Genomic DNA, 14,151 nt, shown 5'->3' on the forward strand with positions numbered 1-14,151 from the left:
CAGGTAATTTTGTATTTTTAATAGAGACGGGATTTCTCCATGTTGGTCAGGCTGGTCTCGAACTCTCTAGCTCAGGTGATCTGCCCTCCTGGGCCTCCCAAAGTGCTGGGATTACAGGCACGAGCCACCACGCCCAGGTAATTTTGTATTTTTAATAGAGACGGGATTTCTCCATGTTGGTCAGGCTGGTCTCGAACTCTCTACCTCAGGTGATCTGCCCTCCTGGGCCTCCCAAAGTGCTGGGATTACAGGCATGAGCCACTGAGCCTGGCCTCAAATGTTTCTTTTAAAGTACATGTTTTTGGCTGGGCATGGTGGCTCCCACCTATAATCCCAGCATTTTGAGAGGCCAAGGTGGGCAGGCAGATCACCTGAGGTCGGGAGTTTGAGAGCAACCTGGTCAACATGGTGAAACCCTGTCTCCACTAAAAATACAAAAATTAGCTGGGCATGATGATGCATGCCTGTTATCCCAGCTACTCGGGAGGCTGAGGCAGGAGAATCACTGGAACCTGGGGGGCGGACATTGCGGTGAGCCGAGATTGTGCCACTACACTCCAGCCTGGGCAAGAAGAGCAAAACTCCGTCTCAAAAAAAAGAAAAGAAAAGGAAAGAAAAGAAACATTTGAACGTACAAAGTACTGTGTGTCATATATGTTATCTTCTCTTTCCTATTACATATTAATGTGTACAGACATTGTTACAGAACTCTCCTTTCGGCAGATAAGCCAAACAATGTTTAATAAAACAAGAATTTACATAAAATATGCAAATATCAGGCACATAATTGTTTATAACACATATCTGAGTTAATTTTCAAAAGTGACCTTGAACACTAGTACTTATTACATTGTGCATATTAAAAGCATGTTATTTGAAGAAATTACTCCTACTTTATACTTGTGATATGTTTAAACGATGTGCCTATTTCAATTTGTCTGAAGCCCAGACTGGATATAAACAAAGAACATTCTGCATTTGTATTTACTGTGATGTAATGCCATATTTTCCTTCCTAGGAGTATGCACCACAGTATAGTTTTCCTAGACAGGCTATTCTGTCTCTGCCATTTATTATTTGTGTGACCTATGTGGTGGTTTAATCTTTCTGTATCTCAGTTATCTCAGCTGCAGAGTGAAGATAATATTGCCTATCTCACAGATACTGAACAGTTGGACATGGAGTTTTCTGTTATTAGAGATAAAGGCATTTAAGTTCAGAATTTAAAAATTAGAAATAAAATTGGTGGTCATTCCGTTACATGAAAGAAGTTTCTTCTTCTTGTGTTAATATGAGATTCCTTTATATTTATATATATTTTTTTTTATTTGAGATGAAGTCTCACTTAGTTGCCCAGGTTGGAGTGCAGTGGTGTGATCTCGGCTCACTGCAACATCTGCCTCCCAGGTTCAAGTGATTCTCCTGCCTCAGCCTCCCAAATAGTTGAGACTATAGGCATGCACCAACACATCCTGCTAATTTTTGTATTTTTACTACAGAAGGAGTTTCACCATGTTGGCTAGGCTGGTCTTGAACTCCTGACCTCAAGTGATCCACCTGCCTCAGCCTCCCAAAGTGCTGGGATTACAGGCATGAGCCACCGTGCCTGGCCGAGATTCTTTTTAAAATTTGCATTTTTTTCAGGTTTTTCTTCTACTTAAAACATATGAAACAACTGCGTTTAATTTAAATAGAATACTCTCTCTTTTTTAAAAAATAGAATACTCTCTTGAACCCTGTCTGTTATTACTTGATTAAATATGGTGTGAACTAAGAAGCTTTGTTTTCTTCTAAATGAATAGCCAGTTGATCTTTCACTGTTAAAATTCATTCACTATTATTTCATGCATTTGAAATTTCTTTTTTATTTTATACAAAATTATCCTTTGGAGTGGCTATTGCATTTGTAGGCTCTGCATTACTTTTCACAGTACTCTACTGCTGGTGCTTAACCCAGATGGGCCAGTCACAGGACCTCACCCTCCTAGTATCACACTGAAGATTTCATTGATGAGTATTTGATTAAGTTGAACCACTGAGAGCTTATCCTAAGATTTTCATAATGGGGGTGTTTATTTTCCAATTACTTGGTGACTGGAATGCATTTTCAGTAAGAGAAAAAATGTGTGGAAATGTAGGAAAGCAAAGAGAAGCATGATGGTGAACAGGTTCAAGCACTGTTTGAGCTGCTGATTCTATAGCTCAAAGACCCACACCATACCTCTGCTGTGGCTTCATCATGAAGCCAATAAATACCAATATCTTGCTGGGCATGTGTGGCTCACACCTCAAATCCCAGTGCTTTGGGAGGATTGCTTGAAGCCAGGAATTGGAGACCAACCTGGGCAACATAATGAGACCCCATCTCTGAAAAAAATAAAAGAAAATTAGCTGTGTGGGGTGATGTGCATCTGTCATCCCAGCTGTTTGTGAGATTGAGGTGGCAGGTTGCTTGAGTCCACACGTTCAAGGTTACAGTGAGCTGTGATCGCACCACTGCACTCCAGCCTGGGTGACAAAGCAGGACCCTGTCTCTAAATACTTAATGCATACATACATATCACTATTTTCTGTGTATCATCATCTGTTCTGAGTTCTGCTGCAATCAATTATTCATTGATACAGTGCTAAACATATTTTAATTACTATGACTTTATTTAGTTATTTTTTGAGACAGAGTTTTGCTCTTGCTGTCCAGGCTGGAGTGCAATGGCTTGATTTCAGCTCACTGCAACTTCTGCCTCCTGGGTTCAAGTGATTCTCCTGCCTCAGCCTCCCGAGTAGCTGGGATTACAGGCATGTACCAACACACTCGGCTATTTTTGTATTTTTAGTAGGGATGGGTTTTCACCATGTTGGCCATGCTGGTCTCAAACTTTTGACCTCAGGTGATCCACCCGCCTCGGCCTCCCAAAGTGCTGGGATTATAGAGGTAAGCCACTGCACCAAGCTGACTTTAATATTTTTTAATATATTGTAGAATGTATTAGAATTCTTAGAATCCATTTGATACCCACCTCTTCTTTCAGGGATGGAATTTTTGAGAGCCGAGATCACCAAGATCACGCAACTGCACTCCAGCCTGGCCAACAGAGGGAGAAATAAAGTAGGCCGGGTGCAGTGGCTCATGCCTGTAATCCCAGCACTTTGGGATTTTAGTGCTTTGGGATGTTAAGATTTAGATTCAATTTTCATTTAATTGGATAGAACAAGCTTGCTAGAGCCATTTCATGAAGACCAGGAGACAGAGCCAGTGGCTAGGGGCTTGAGCTGCAATTGCCCGTCCCCATTTCCTCTCTCCCACTGTTCACCCCACCCCACATTGTCTTCTGAAGAGGACTCTCTGGGCCATGGTCATGAGTGCCATCTTTCCCCGCCTGGGTCTCCTTCCTCCTCCTTATCAAGTCGCTGTCTTTTTTTTTTTGAGACAAGTGTCTTGCTCTGTCACTAGGGTGGGAGTGCAGTGGCACAATGTTGGCTCACTGCAACCTTTGCCTCTAGGCCTCAAGCCATCTGCCTGCCTCAGCCTCCTGAGTAGCTGGGACTACAGCTACTCATGCACTGTCATGCCTAATTTTTTTACTATTGCATGCTGTGTCATGCACTGTCTACTCATGCACTGTCATGCCTATTTTTTTTTTTTTTTTTGAGACTGGGTCTCACTTTGTCACCCAGGCTGGAGAGCAGTGACATGATCTCACCTCACTGCTAGCTCCTCCTCCCAGGTTCAAGTGATTCTCCCAGCTGAGCCTCCCTAGTAGCTACAGGCATGTGCCATCCTTGTGCCTGGCTAATTTTTGTATTATTTAATAGAGACGGGGTTTTACCATGTTGGCCAGGCTGGTCTTGAACTCCTGACCTCAAGTGATCCTCCTGCCTCAGCCTCCCAAAGTGCTGGGATTACAGTCATGAGCCACTTCATGCCTGGCCAATGTTTTTTTTTTAAAAAATATTTAGTGGAGATGGAGTCTCACTATGTTGCCCAGGCTGGTCTTGAAGTCTTGGGCTCAAGTGATCCTCCTTCCTCAGCCTCTCAAAGCACTGAGATTATGGACAAGAGCCACTGTACCTAGCCAAGTCTCTCTTTCATTCAGCAAACGGAAGTCTCATTTGGACTCCTAGGAGGAGTCAGACTTTCGGTCTACTCTCCCAAAATTGTCCTACCCACCCTATTTGTTGTTGTTGTTGTTGTTGTCCTGTTTTGTTTTGTTTCAGGATTTTAGCAGCCTGAAGCCATGGTTTTTAGTTTCTGTCTCTAGTGATAAGTGGAAAAGAAGAATGAGGAATGGGCTTTGCTGCCCCAACCAGAAACAGAAACTAAGAATCCATGACTGTATTCTCTCCCTTGGACACCCATGCTAAAGCATCTTCAGTGCACTGTGGCAGGGTGGCAGCGTGGCTGTGGCTGCCGTAACAAAGCACTGCAGCCTGGGCAGCAAAGACAATGGAAATCTATGGTCTTACTGTGTGGGGGCTGGAAGGCCAAGATCAAGGAGCAGGTTGGTTTCTCTGAGGCCTCTCCTTGGTTTGTAGATAGCCATCTTTTCCCAATGTCTGTCTCATGGTCATCCCAGTGTGTGTGTCTGTGTTCTAATCTCTACTTTGTATAAAGACACCAGTCATATTGGATTATGATCCCGTTTTAACTTTATTACATCTTCCAAGGTCTTGTCTGGAAATGTCAGATTCTGAGGTACTGGACGTTAGGACTTGAACATGGGAATTTTAAAGGGGATGCAGTTCAGCTCATCACAGAGGGAGGGGATCTGTACACAGAGGTAATCATACTGCTGCTGCATGTGGGAAACTTTGGCTTGATGATTTTATCGTTGCCAAACCCCTCTTGCTTGCCTGGCTGACTGGCTGACTGAATTCTAACCAACCACCTGCCCAGCTGTCACCAACATAGCCTTAACATCTAGACCACGTACAGACTTCACTGAGCACCTGCATAACTAAGTGGCTAAATGACTACCTTCAACCCTTTCTCTGGCCTTAGGATCAGAATGGCCAGCAGGAGGCCATATGCACCTAACCCAGATGGAAGGGAATGGCCGGGGGTGACCAGCTGGCTCTCTTTATCAAGCTCAGGCTCCTCAAGTCTCCACTTGGAAGAACAGTCACAGATTCCATCTGCAGATAAGCAGGAAACTGACATCTTTGTCTCCAGCAGTTGTTGAGCTGGTGTCTGCTAAGGAGATGCAGGAAGTTAATGAACTTCACTGAATGAGCAAAATTGTGTGGCTACTTGAGTAAGTTCATGTTTCTGAAGAGACAGCTCATAGTACACATCAGATTCTTAACCTGTGCCCCCTTTCCCCAAAAGAGTCACTTTCCAAAGGAGATTAAAATTCTGACCTATCCACAAATCTCACTTACCTGATTTTGAAAGTAAGAGGGTAGATTTGCTCTCAGAGCTCCATCTGGAGTCCTGTGCTCTACATACCCTTGGGTGTCATCAGGGCCATGACTGTGTGGTAGCTTCCAGAGAGAAGTCCAAGGGAATCTGCCTGCTTGCCTGGGGACTTCCTTGGCACAGAGTGATGAACCCTTCTCTCCCAGTACAGAGAGGGGCACTGGACTAATGTGTAAGTCCCAGGGTTCTGAAGGGAGCAAATCACAGAAAGATAACTTGTATCTGGGAAGTTCCAGTGCCACACCCACTCCAGAACTTCCCTGGGAACTTGGATGTGCTAAGTGAGCCCAGCTGGAAAGGACAGAATGATGGGGGAACTATATTTAAAAAGCTAGAGTTTAAAGCTTGACACTGTTCCCTTAAGATCTTCTGGTTGCTTTTTACCTCTGCATATCATCTCTGGAGCTTCCTCTTGGTGCAGACTCAGTCCTGCAAATGCCAGCTCCATTTCCTTTATTTTTATTTTTATTTTATATTTTGAGACAGAGTCTTGCTCTGTCGCCCAGGCTGGAGTGCAGTAGCGCCATCTCAGCTCACTGCAACCTCTGCCTCCCAGGCTCAAGTAGTTCTGCTCAGCCTCCCTAGTAGCTGGGATTACAGGCACATGTCGCTGCCGCCCGGCTAATTTTTGTATTTTTAGTAGAGACAGGGTTTTGCTATGTTGGCCAGGCTTGTCTTGAATGCCTGACCTCAAGCGATCCACTCCCCTCGACCTCTTAAAATGTTGGGATTACAGGTGTGAGCCACCGCACCTGGCCCCAGCTTCATTTCCTTTAACCAGGGAGAGCGCTGGGCTCTGCCTGGGGCTCTCCTCCCCATGCCACTGCCTAGAAGGTCTCAGGCTGTAAGCTGGGGCAGTCAGGGGCTCACCTCACTTGATCCCTGTCTCTCGGGAGTGCTGTCTTTCAACTGCCTGATGTCCATGGTCTGGTGCATCACCATTTCCTATATTTTGTCTGCTGTTAGTTCTTTCAGATAGGAGGATAAATTTGGTTCCTGTTACTCCATCTTGGCTAAAAGTGTAAATCCCATAGCCATTTATATATTCCAGAAAATAAGAGAAGCAAAGGCATGATCATTGTATGTTACTGTATTGTACCACTGTCCACACTGAACCTGTTGCTCCCACCACCAACATGTTCAGGAGTTAGCTTTTGTGGCTTTTCTGAGGCTGCCATAGTACCCTAGTCTTTCCAGTACCTCTTCTGAGGGTGCAAGTTCTCTGGGGCTCTACCACTGTGTTTGTGGGAGCAAGGCAGATTGCAGCAGCCAGCAAGCCCCTTTTGCTCAGGGGGAATAGGTATGAAGGAGATCCTGGTAAGAGGGGCTGCTTCTTCTGGAAGGAAAGGGCCTCTCTGGGGATGAGGCCTGCAGTTCTTTTATTTAAGGGAGTAGGGAGGCAATGGTTGCTACCCACCTTTCAGACTCTGGACCTGTCATTAACAACTTTGTTCTTAGCATCCCACCTTTCAAAGTCATTCCCCAGCTGGATGAAGTGTTATAACCTCAAGTATATTCTAAGAATTTCATCACCAAGTCATCCCTTTTTCCTCCTACAAGGAACTCAAGATCTCCAAGCAGCAGGGAGGGGGTTCAGGATACATATTCAGGTTGTTCCAGCTCAAAACACTGATGTAGACATGGCTGGTACCAACGTAGCTCTAGGACATACTCCAGGTGACAGAAAAGATGGTCAATGAATTAAGGATCCCAAATGGAGTCACAGATGGGAGTGGGGCCAGGGTTTGTGGGAACTGGCTTCCAGTTCTCTGCACGGCTATTTGGATTAGCCTTCACATCTTGGGAGGTTGTCCCTGTGGAGCAATGAATGGGGCCTCATTAGGGAACTGGGGTGCTAGTTCCAGTTTGTCAGTGAGTGCTCTGTGATCTTACTTTGCTTTTCTGGGCTCAGATTCCTCCTACGCACAACAATGAGGGTTAATATTTGTGATGATTAATTTTATGTGTTAACGTGGTCACAGGGTGCCCAGATATTCTGGATGTTTCTGTAAGGGAGTTTCTGAATGAGATTAACATTTAAACCAGTAGACTGGCAGAATGGCTACTATTAAAAAGTCAAGGCTGGTCTGAAGGTACTGAGTTATCTCAATTGATTGTTCCCAGTCAGTTATAGACTGAACTCCTTGTTCTACTCTTTCTCCCCTTCTCACTACTGCAGTTGACTAGTCTTAAAAAAAAAAAAAGTAAAAAACAACGGATGTTGGCATGGATGCAGAGAACAGGGAACACTTATACACTGTTGATAGGAGTATAAACCTCTACAGAACAGTGTGGAGGTTTCTCAAAGAACTAAAAATAGAACCAGCAATCCCAGTACTGGTTATCTACCCAAAGGAAAAGAAGACATTACATAGAAAAGACTGCCAGGTGTGGTGGCTCATGCCTGTAATCCCAGCACTTTGGGATGCCAAGGTGGGTGGATCACAAGGTCAGGAGTTTGAGACCAGCCTGGCCAACATGGTGAAACCCTGTCTCTACCAAAAAAAAAAACATAAAAATTAGGCTGGGCATGGTGGCTCACGCCTGTAATCCCAGCACTTTGGGAGTCCGAGACAGGTGGATTGCGAGGTCAGGAGATCGAGACCATCCTGACTAACATGGTGAAACCCCATCTCTACGAAAAAGAAAAATTAGCCAGGCATGGTGGCAGGTGCCTTGTGTCCCAGCTACTCGGGAGGCTAAGGCAGGAGAACGGCATGAACCTGGGAAGCGGAGCTTGCAGTGAGCCAAGATCATGCCACTGCACTCCAGCCTGGGTGACAGAGCAAGACTCCATCTCAAAAACAAAACAAAACAAAACAAAAAAAATTAGCCAGGCATGGTGGCATGCACCTATAATCCCAGCTACTTGGGAGGCTGAGGCAGGAGAAGTGCTTGAACCTGGGAGGCAGAGGTTGCAGTTAGCTGAGATAGCACCACTGCACTCCAGCCTGGGCGACAGAGCAAGACTCTATCTCAAAAAAAAAAAAAAAAAAAAAAAAAAAAAAAGATATGTGTAGCTCGTGCCTATTATCCCAGCACTTTGGGAGGCTGAGGTGAGCAGATCCCTTGAGCCCAGCAGTTCATGACCAGCCTGGGTAACATGGCAAAACCCTATCTCTACAAAAAATACAAAAATTAGCCGAGTGTGATGGCATGTGCCTGTAGTCCCAGCTACCTGGTAGACTGAGGCAGAAGGATCCCTTGAGCCCAGGAGGTTGAGGCTGCAGTGAGCCAGGAATGCACCACTGCACTCCAGCCTGAGTGACAGAGTGAGACCCTGTCTCAAAAAAAAAAAACAACCCAGCATTTATATATTCCTAGCAGCACTATTCATATCAAAATCATGGAACCAAGCTAAGCGTCCATCAACAGTTGACTGGATAAATAAAATATGGTACATATACACCATGGAATACTACCCAGCCTTTAAAAAGAATGAAATCATGTCCTTTGCAGCAACATGGATGGAGCTGGAGGCCATTATCATAAGCAGAGTAACTCAGAAACAGAAAACCAAACACTGCATGTTCACACAAGTGGGAGCTAAACAATAGGTACACACTGACACAAAGATGGAAATAATAGACAACAGTGGACTCCAAAAGCGGGGAGGGTGGAAAGGGGGTGAGGGCTCACTATTTGGATAATGTTGACTATTTAGGTAATGGGTACACTAGAAGTCCAATCCCCACTAGTTCACAATATGCCCATGTAGCAAACATGCCCATGTACCCCCGAATCTAAAATCAAACAAAGTTAAAAACGTAAAAAGCTTATGCTAAAAATAACTCCCCCCCAAAGAAAAACAGCAAAAGCCCCCACTAAAACAAGAGAAAACAAAACTGGTAGGCTGAGTAAACTGTCTTCCTGATGTGAGTGGGCCTCATCTGGTCAGCTGAAGGATTGAATAAAACAGGCCTTCTTACTGACACATTAGCTTTTTCCTGCCTTTGGACTTGAACTGAAACATCTGCTCTTCCTAGGTCTCAAGCCTGCAGGCCTTCAGCCTGGAACTACACAATTGGCTCTCCTGGGTCCCCAAACATGGACTCATCATCCTTCAGATCTTGAGAGTTGTCAACCTCCATAATTGCATGATTGCATAAGCCAATTCCTTATAATAAATCTCTCCCATATATGTGTGTGTGTGTGTGTGTGTGTGTGTGGGTGGGGGTGTGTGTGTGTACATATATATATGTACACATACATAAATATATACACACATATATATGCAAGTGTACAAACACACACACGCACACACGCACACTTAGTTTCTTTGGAGAACTCTGGTATAATACTTAAAGCACATTTAATGAGGAATTACAATATTCCAGGTAGGCCTTGGGCTAGGAGCTCCTACATTTTATTTTCAGAACCCTGGGTGGTAGAATAGATTGACCCAGTTTGAAGATGGCAAGAGTGAAAACCAGAGGGGAAGTTCCCATGCCATAGAGAAAGAGCCATGTTAGATTGTCCCCCTCCTGCCATCCCAAATGTGAGTGTATGTATCAGGTTTGTGTTGTCTACTGTTTAAAATTATTAATATCACTGTCACAAGTAATAGTAAAAATGCATTGCCTTTTCATGTAAGTACAAAATCCCTTTTGACCAGTGTTCCCAGTGTAGCCTCTTCCACTAAGGTAATGACTGCTATCAGTTTCGTGAGGCTCTTTTCAACTTTTCCCTTGTATTTTATCCATTATACATGAGCCTATAGAAAACATATATTCTCTCATATTTTATAAGAATTTAAATTGTCATACTTTAAGGGAATTCTAAATCATGTTTATAAATAAATTCTCATGTTATGCTCAAAAGTTGAAATAGTTCAATTCTCTCAAAATTTTTGAAAGAGTCTTAGGAATTACAGAATTTCACAGTGTCAACAGTGGCTTGTGACCCATGTTTATGTGAAAGCTAAGTGGTGGTGCCCTTAACTTCATTTATGTCAAGGGCCTGCAAATAAAGCGTAGGCTTGTCTTATGTGCTTTGGAATCTTTTTTGGGTGAGCTAATGAAGTATTTTGTTTTTAACATTTAACATCATTCTGATTTTTTTTTTTTTTTTTTGAGACGGAGTTTTGCTCTTGTTGCCTAGGCTAGAGTACAATGGTGCGATCTTGGCTCACTGCAACCTCTGCCTCCCAGGTTCAAGTGATTCTCCCGCTTCAGCCTCCCAAGTAGCTGGGATTACAGGCATGCACCACCACACTTGGCTAATTTTGTATTTTTAGTAGAGATGGGGTTTCTCCATGTTGGTCAGGCTGGTCTCAAACTCCCGACCTCAGGTGATCCAACCGCCTCAGCCTCCCAAAGTGCTGCGATTACAGGTGTGAGCCACCGTGCCCAGCCTAATTTTTAATTTTTTGAAGCAGAGTTTTGCTGTGTTGCCCAGGTTAGAGTGCAGTGGTGCACATCTCTGCTCACTGCAGCCTCTGCCTCCCAGGTTCAAGCAATTCTCCCACCTCAGCTGCCTGAGTAGCTGGAATTCAAGGCACCTGTGACCATGCCCGGTTAATTTTTATATTTTTAGTAGAGATGGGGTTTCACCATGTTGGCCAAGCTTGTCTCGAACACCTGACCCCAAGTCGTCTGCCCACCTCAGCCTCCCACAGTGCTGAGATTACAGGCGTGAGCCACTGCACCTGGCCTAATTTTTAAATTTTATAATGATGACTATAGGAAGGATAACAGATTAAGGAATTTCTTCCTTCCTGTCTGCAGTATGCTCTTGTTAATCTCACCCCAGCAATAGCCCTTTACTTTATCCAATAGTTCTAGTCTCTGGCTTCTTATTTTAAAAAAAGTATTTGGGCTGGGCGCAGTGGCTCATGCCTATAATCCCAGCACTTTGGGAGGCCAAGATGGGTGGATCACGAGGTCAGCAGATCGAGGCCATGCTGACCAACATGGTGAAATCTCATCTCTACTAAAAATACAAAAATTAGCTGAGCGTGGCAGTGCATGCCTGTAATCCCTGGTACTCCGGAGGCTGAGGCAGGAGATTCACTTGAACCTGAGAGGTGGTGTTGTGGGACAATCAGAGATGGGAGAGACCGAATAGAGTTCAGGAAAGCCTTCATTAAGGTGACCACCTGGCTCAAGTAGGACTAGCATCAAGGAAATCCTGAGCCCCAGACACAGAAAGCAGCCACATTTTAAGCAATCAGTGGCTGGGAGCCACATGATGTAGGAAGTGTACTTACAGAAGCGAGAACAAAGGCAGTTGATCAGTCTTACACTTATCTATACTATATGTTCCACATCCTTAGGAAACTATGTTTCTGTAACATATGCGTATCAACCTTGTAACTTCGCAGCTGTGCTAGGGAGGTGAAGCAGGAACTCGCTGAGCCTCAAGGAATGTGAATCTGGTGAGTACAGATAAGGCTTGCTGAGCACAGAAGGAAAAACAGGCAGTTAGTATTCTTCTCTAATTAGACTACGGAGTGGGGAGTGGGGTTACATTACACTTAGCTTTTGAGAGAAAAAGTAAAAATGTCTTGGTCTTTGATTATACTTGTAAAATTCATGAATTCCTTCTTCATCCCCCAGCTTTGGTGCTCACCATAAATGTAGATTAATAGAGAGCACCACAATCATTTATCTCTTCCTGTGTAGGCTCATATTCTTCCTAGGGGACAGGTTGGTATTTTTGTAATGCCATTATTTTGGTGGTAGTTGTTCGGTCCACTATTGCTTCAATAGTAGACTGGATGCTTCTGATGAGGAGAGGTAAAAGACAAGGCAGTATTAGACATCTTCCTACTATAGCTATAAAACCAATTGTCAAGGTTTTAAAGCCTCCAAATCATGAGAACCATCCTCTAAAATGTGAGTTTGGGCTCCACCAAGACAAAGTCTGGACTGGGAAATGGGCTAACTTCCACATTCTAGCAGTAATTTCCATAACAGCTCTTCCATTATCATAGATTTGTAAGCAACAGTTGGTCAAATTAAACCTGCCACAGAATCCTCCTTCTGAGGCTAGGAGGTGGTCTAATGTTAGCCTATTTTCATATATAGCATCTCTCATTTGAGTGGCCTGTATGGCTAACAGATCCAAGGCTCAGGCTGTTTCATTGGCTACAATTTCTAGTACTGCTTGCAATCTTATAATTTGGTTTAACATGTAAATAGGGGTGCAGTAACCCCATGATCCCTCTTGGGCCCATGTAGCTGACCCATAGTATTTGATAATTCTTTCGGGAAGCCATTCTTTATCTTTCCAGCTACCTATCTCAATGTCCTTTGTGTTTGTGCTTATCTTTTCTACAGTACTTATCTGAGCAAAGACATTTCTTTTGGTCTCCTTTTCTTTCTTCATTATATACTGGGTAACTAAAATCTTCCCCTTGTTTCAGTGGGAGCAAGAAGAAAGATGGCCTTATTTTCCCTAAAACACACGCTCGGGTCCACTTCTCGGGCAATAGTTGATAGGCTTTTGTCCCATAGATCCAATATAGTCCTGCCGGTGCTTTCCAAACATTTGGAGCTTCTAGTTGATGCTATGACTGATTTAACACTGGAAACTGAGAGAGAGAGTTAAAATATGGTAGAGAAATTGTCTATAAAGCTTCTCCACTGTGTCTTGTTCTTAGACTCTTCAAAATATTGCTGACCTAAACAAGTCATATCTCCTATTTGAGTTTGAAAGTCTTTTCCCCATTGTGCTATGCAGTATCTTCCAATGATAGGGGTTTTTAATAGCCAGACACCTGGGTTTCAATTGAACCTTATAACAAATTCTGGTACAGTAAAGTTATCTTGTGGTATTAGTTCTCTAGCCTCCCAGAGCCGTTGGTCACCTACACTGGTACCTCCACATACATAACATGAGATGACTCCAAGATTAGTAGCAATACTTTCAGCTAGCTGAGTGAATAGGTTCTTGGCTGACATTGGTGGAATCTGAACTTTTGGCTCCTTGGGGTTAAAATGTTTATTGAAGGATTTGAAAAATCTGAACTGTGACATTGGACTGACTTGAGCTTTAGCTCACTGTGTCCTTTTAATAATGATTAACAGAACACCCAGATTTGCTCCTTCTCGAGCACAGCTTAGCTCTCCTTGGTGTTCTTTAGTCCAAAAGGCATGTTTGGCTTTTATATGGTCAGATTAAGGGGGTTGCATATTTTAGTCGCACAACCAATCTTTGCTTCTTGGCTGGTTAGCAGAGCTACTCTCCCTGCATAAAGGCATTGGCTGAACTCATGTGTGGTCCATTGAATGTTACAATCAGGACATTCTTCTGGTTTTCCTGTTATGATCTTAGCAGCCTAGCTGCTGAGTCTTTGTTGTCCTAAGTTCTTGCAGACTATTCCTAGATTGTTTAGGTTGCTGAGGTGTGCAGTCTGACAGGCATCAAAATATATAGAAACAGATCCTTTATGTAAATAAGGGAATACCTGTGTTTTGCTTATGATTTTCCCAGTTCTAACATCTTTAGGATTGGCATATGAGGGTAATAAAGCTTTCCCTATTTTAATTTCAAACCAGAAGTCATAAGGTAGGAGGCCTGAATTATAACACACTTGAGGTTGCCTATTTCCTGGGTTACAGATGGAGTAGCTGGTTTGATTACAAACACATGTCCCCAGGGGAGTTCCTGTACACTCATAATAAGTTTGATATAACAGGGTTTTAATTATACCTTTACCAGACCAACTTCCTATCATACAATGATGACAGTTATCTTGATTTTCTCCCATGCCTCTTAACATTAGTGCAATT

The 14,151-nt window shown here is 43.6% G+C and overlaps 1 long non-coding RNA gene across 2 annotated transcripts in view; it reads left to right on the top strand.

Moving 5' to 3' along the window:
• LOC134736369 (uncharacterized) overlaps positions 1-14,151 on the top strand; it is a 41,751-nt gene that overhangs the window by 14,113 nt on the left and 13,487 nt on the right. Inside the window, exon 3 of one of the 2 annotated variants that reach the window (XR_010120345.1) lies at positions 5,000-5,127. The exons of the other annotated variant lie outside the window; for it this stretch is intronic. This is a non-coding gene — a long non-coding RNA (uncharacterized lncRNA). Of the gene's footprint in view, positions 1-4,999; positions 5,128-14,151 lie in introns of those variants that run through there. 2 annotated transcript variants of the gene reach the window in all.

This window comes from Symphalangus syndactylus, chromosome 4, assembly GCF_028878055.3.
Source record: "Symphalangus syndactylus isolate Jambi chromosome 4, NHGRI_mSymSyn1-v2.1_pri, whole genome shotgun sequence".
In the NCBI taxonomy this organism is placed as follows: domain Eukaryota; kingdom Metazoa; phylum Chordata; class Mammalia; order Primates; family Hylobatidae; genus Symphalangus; species Symphalangus syndactylus.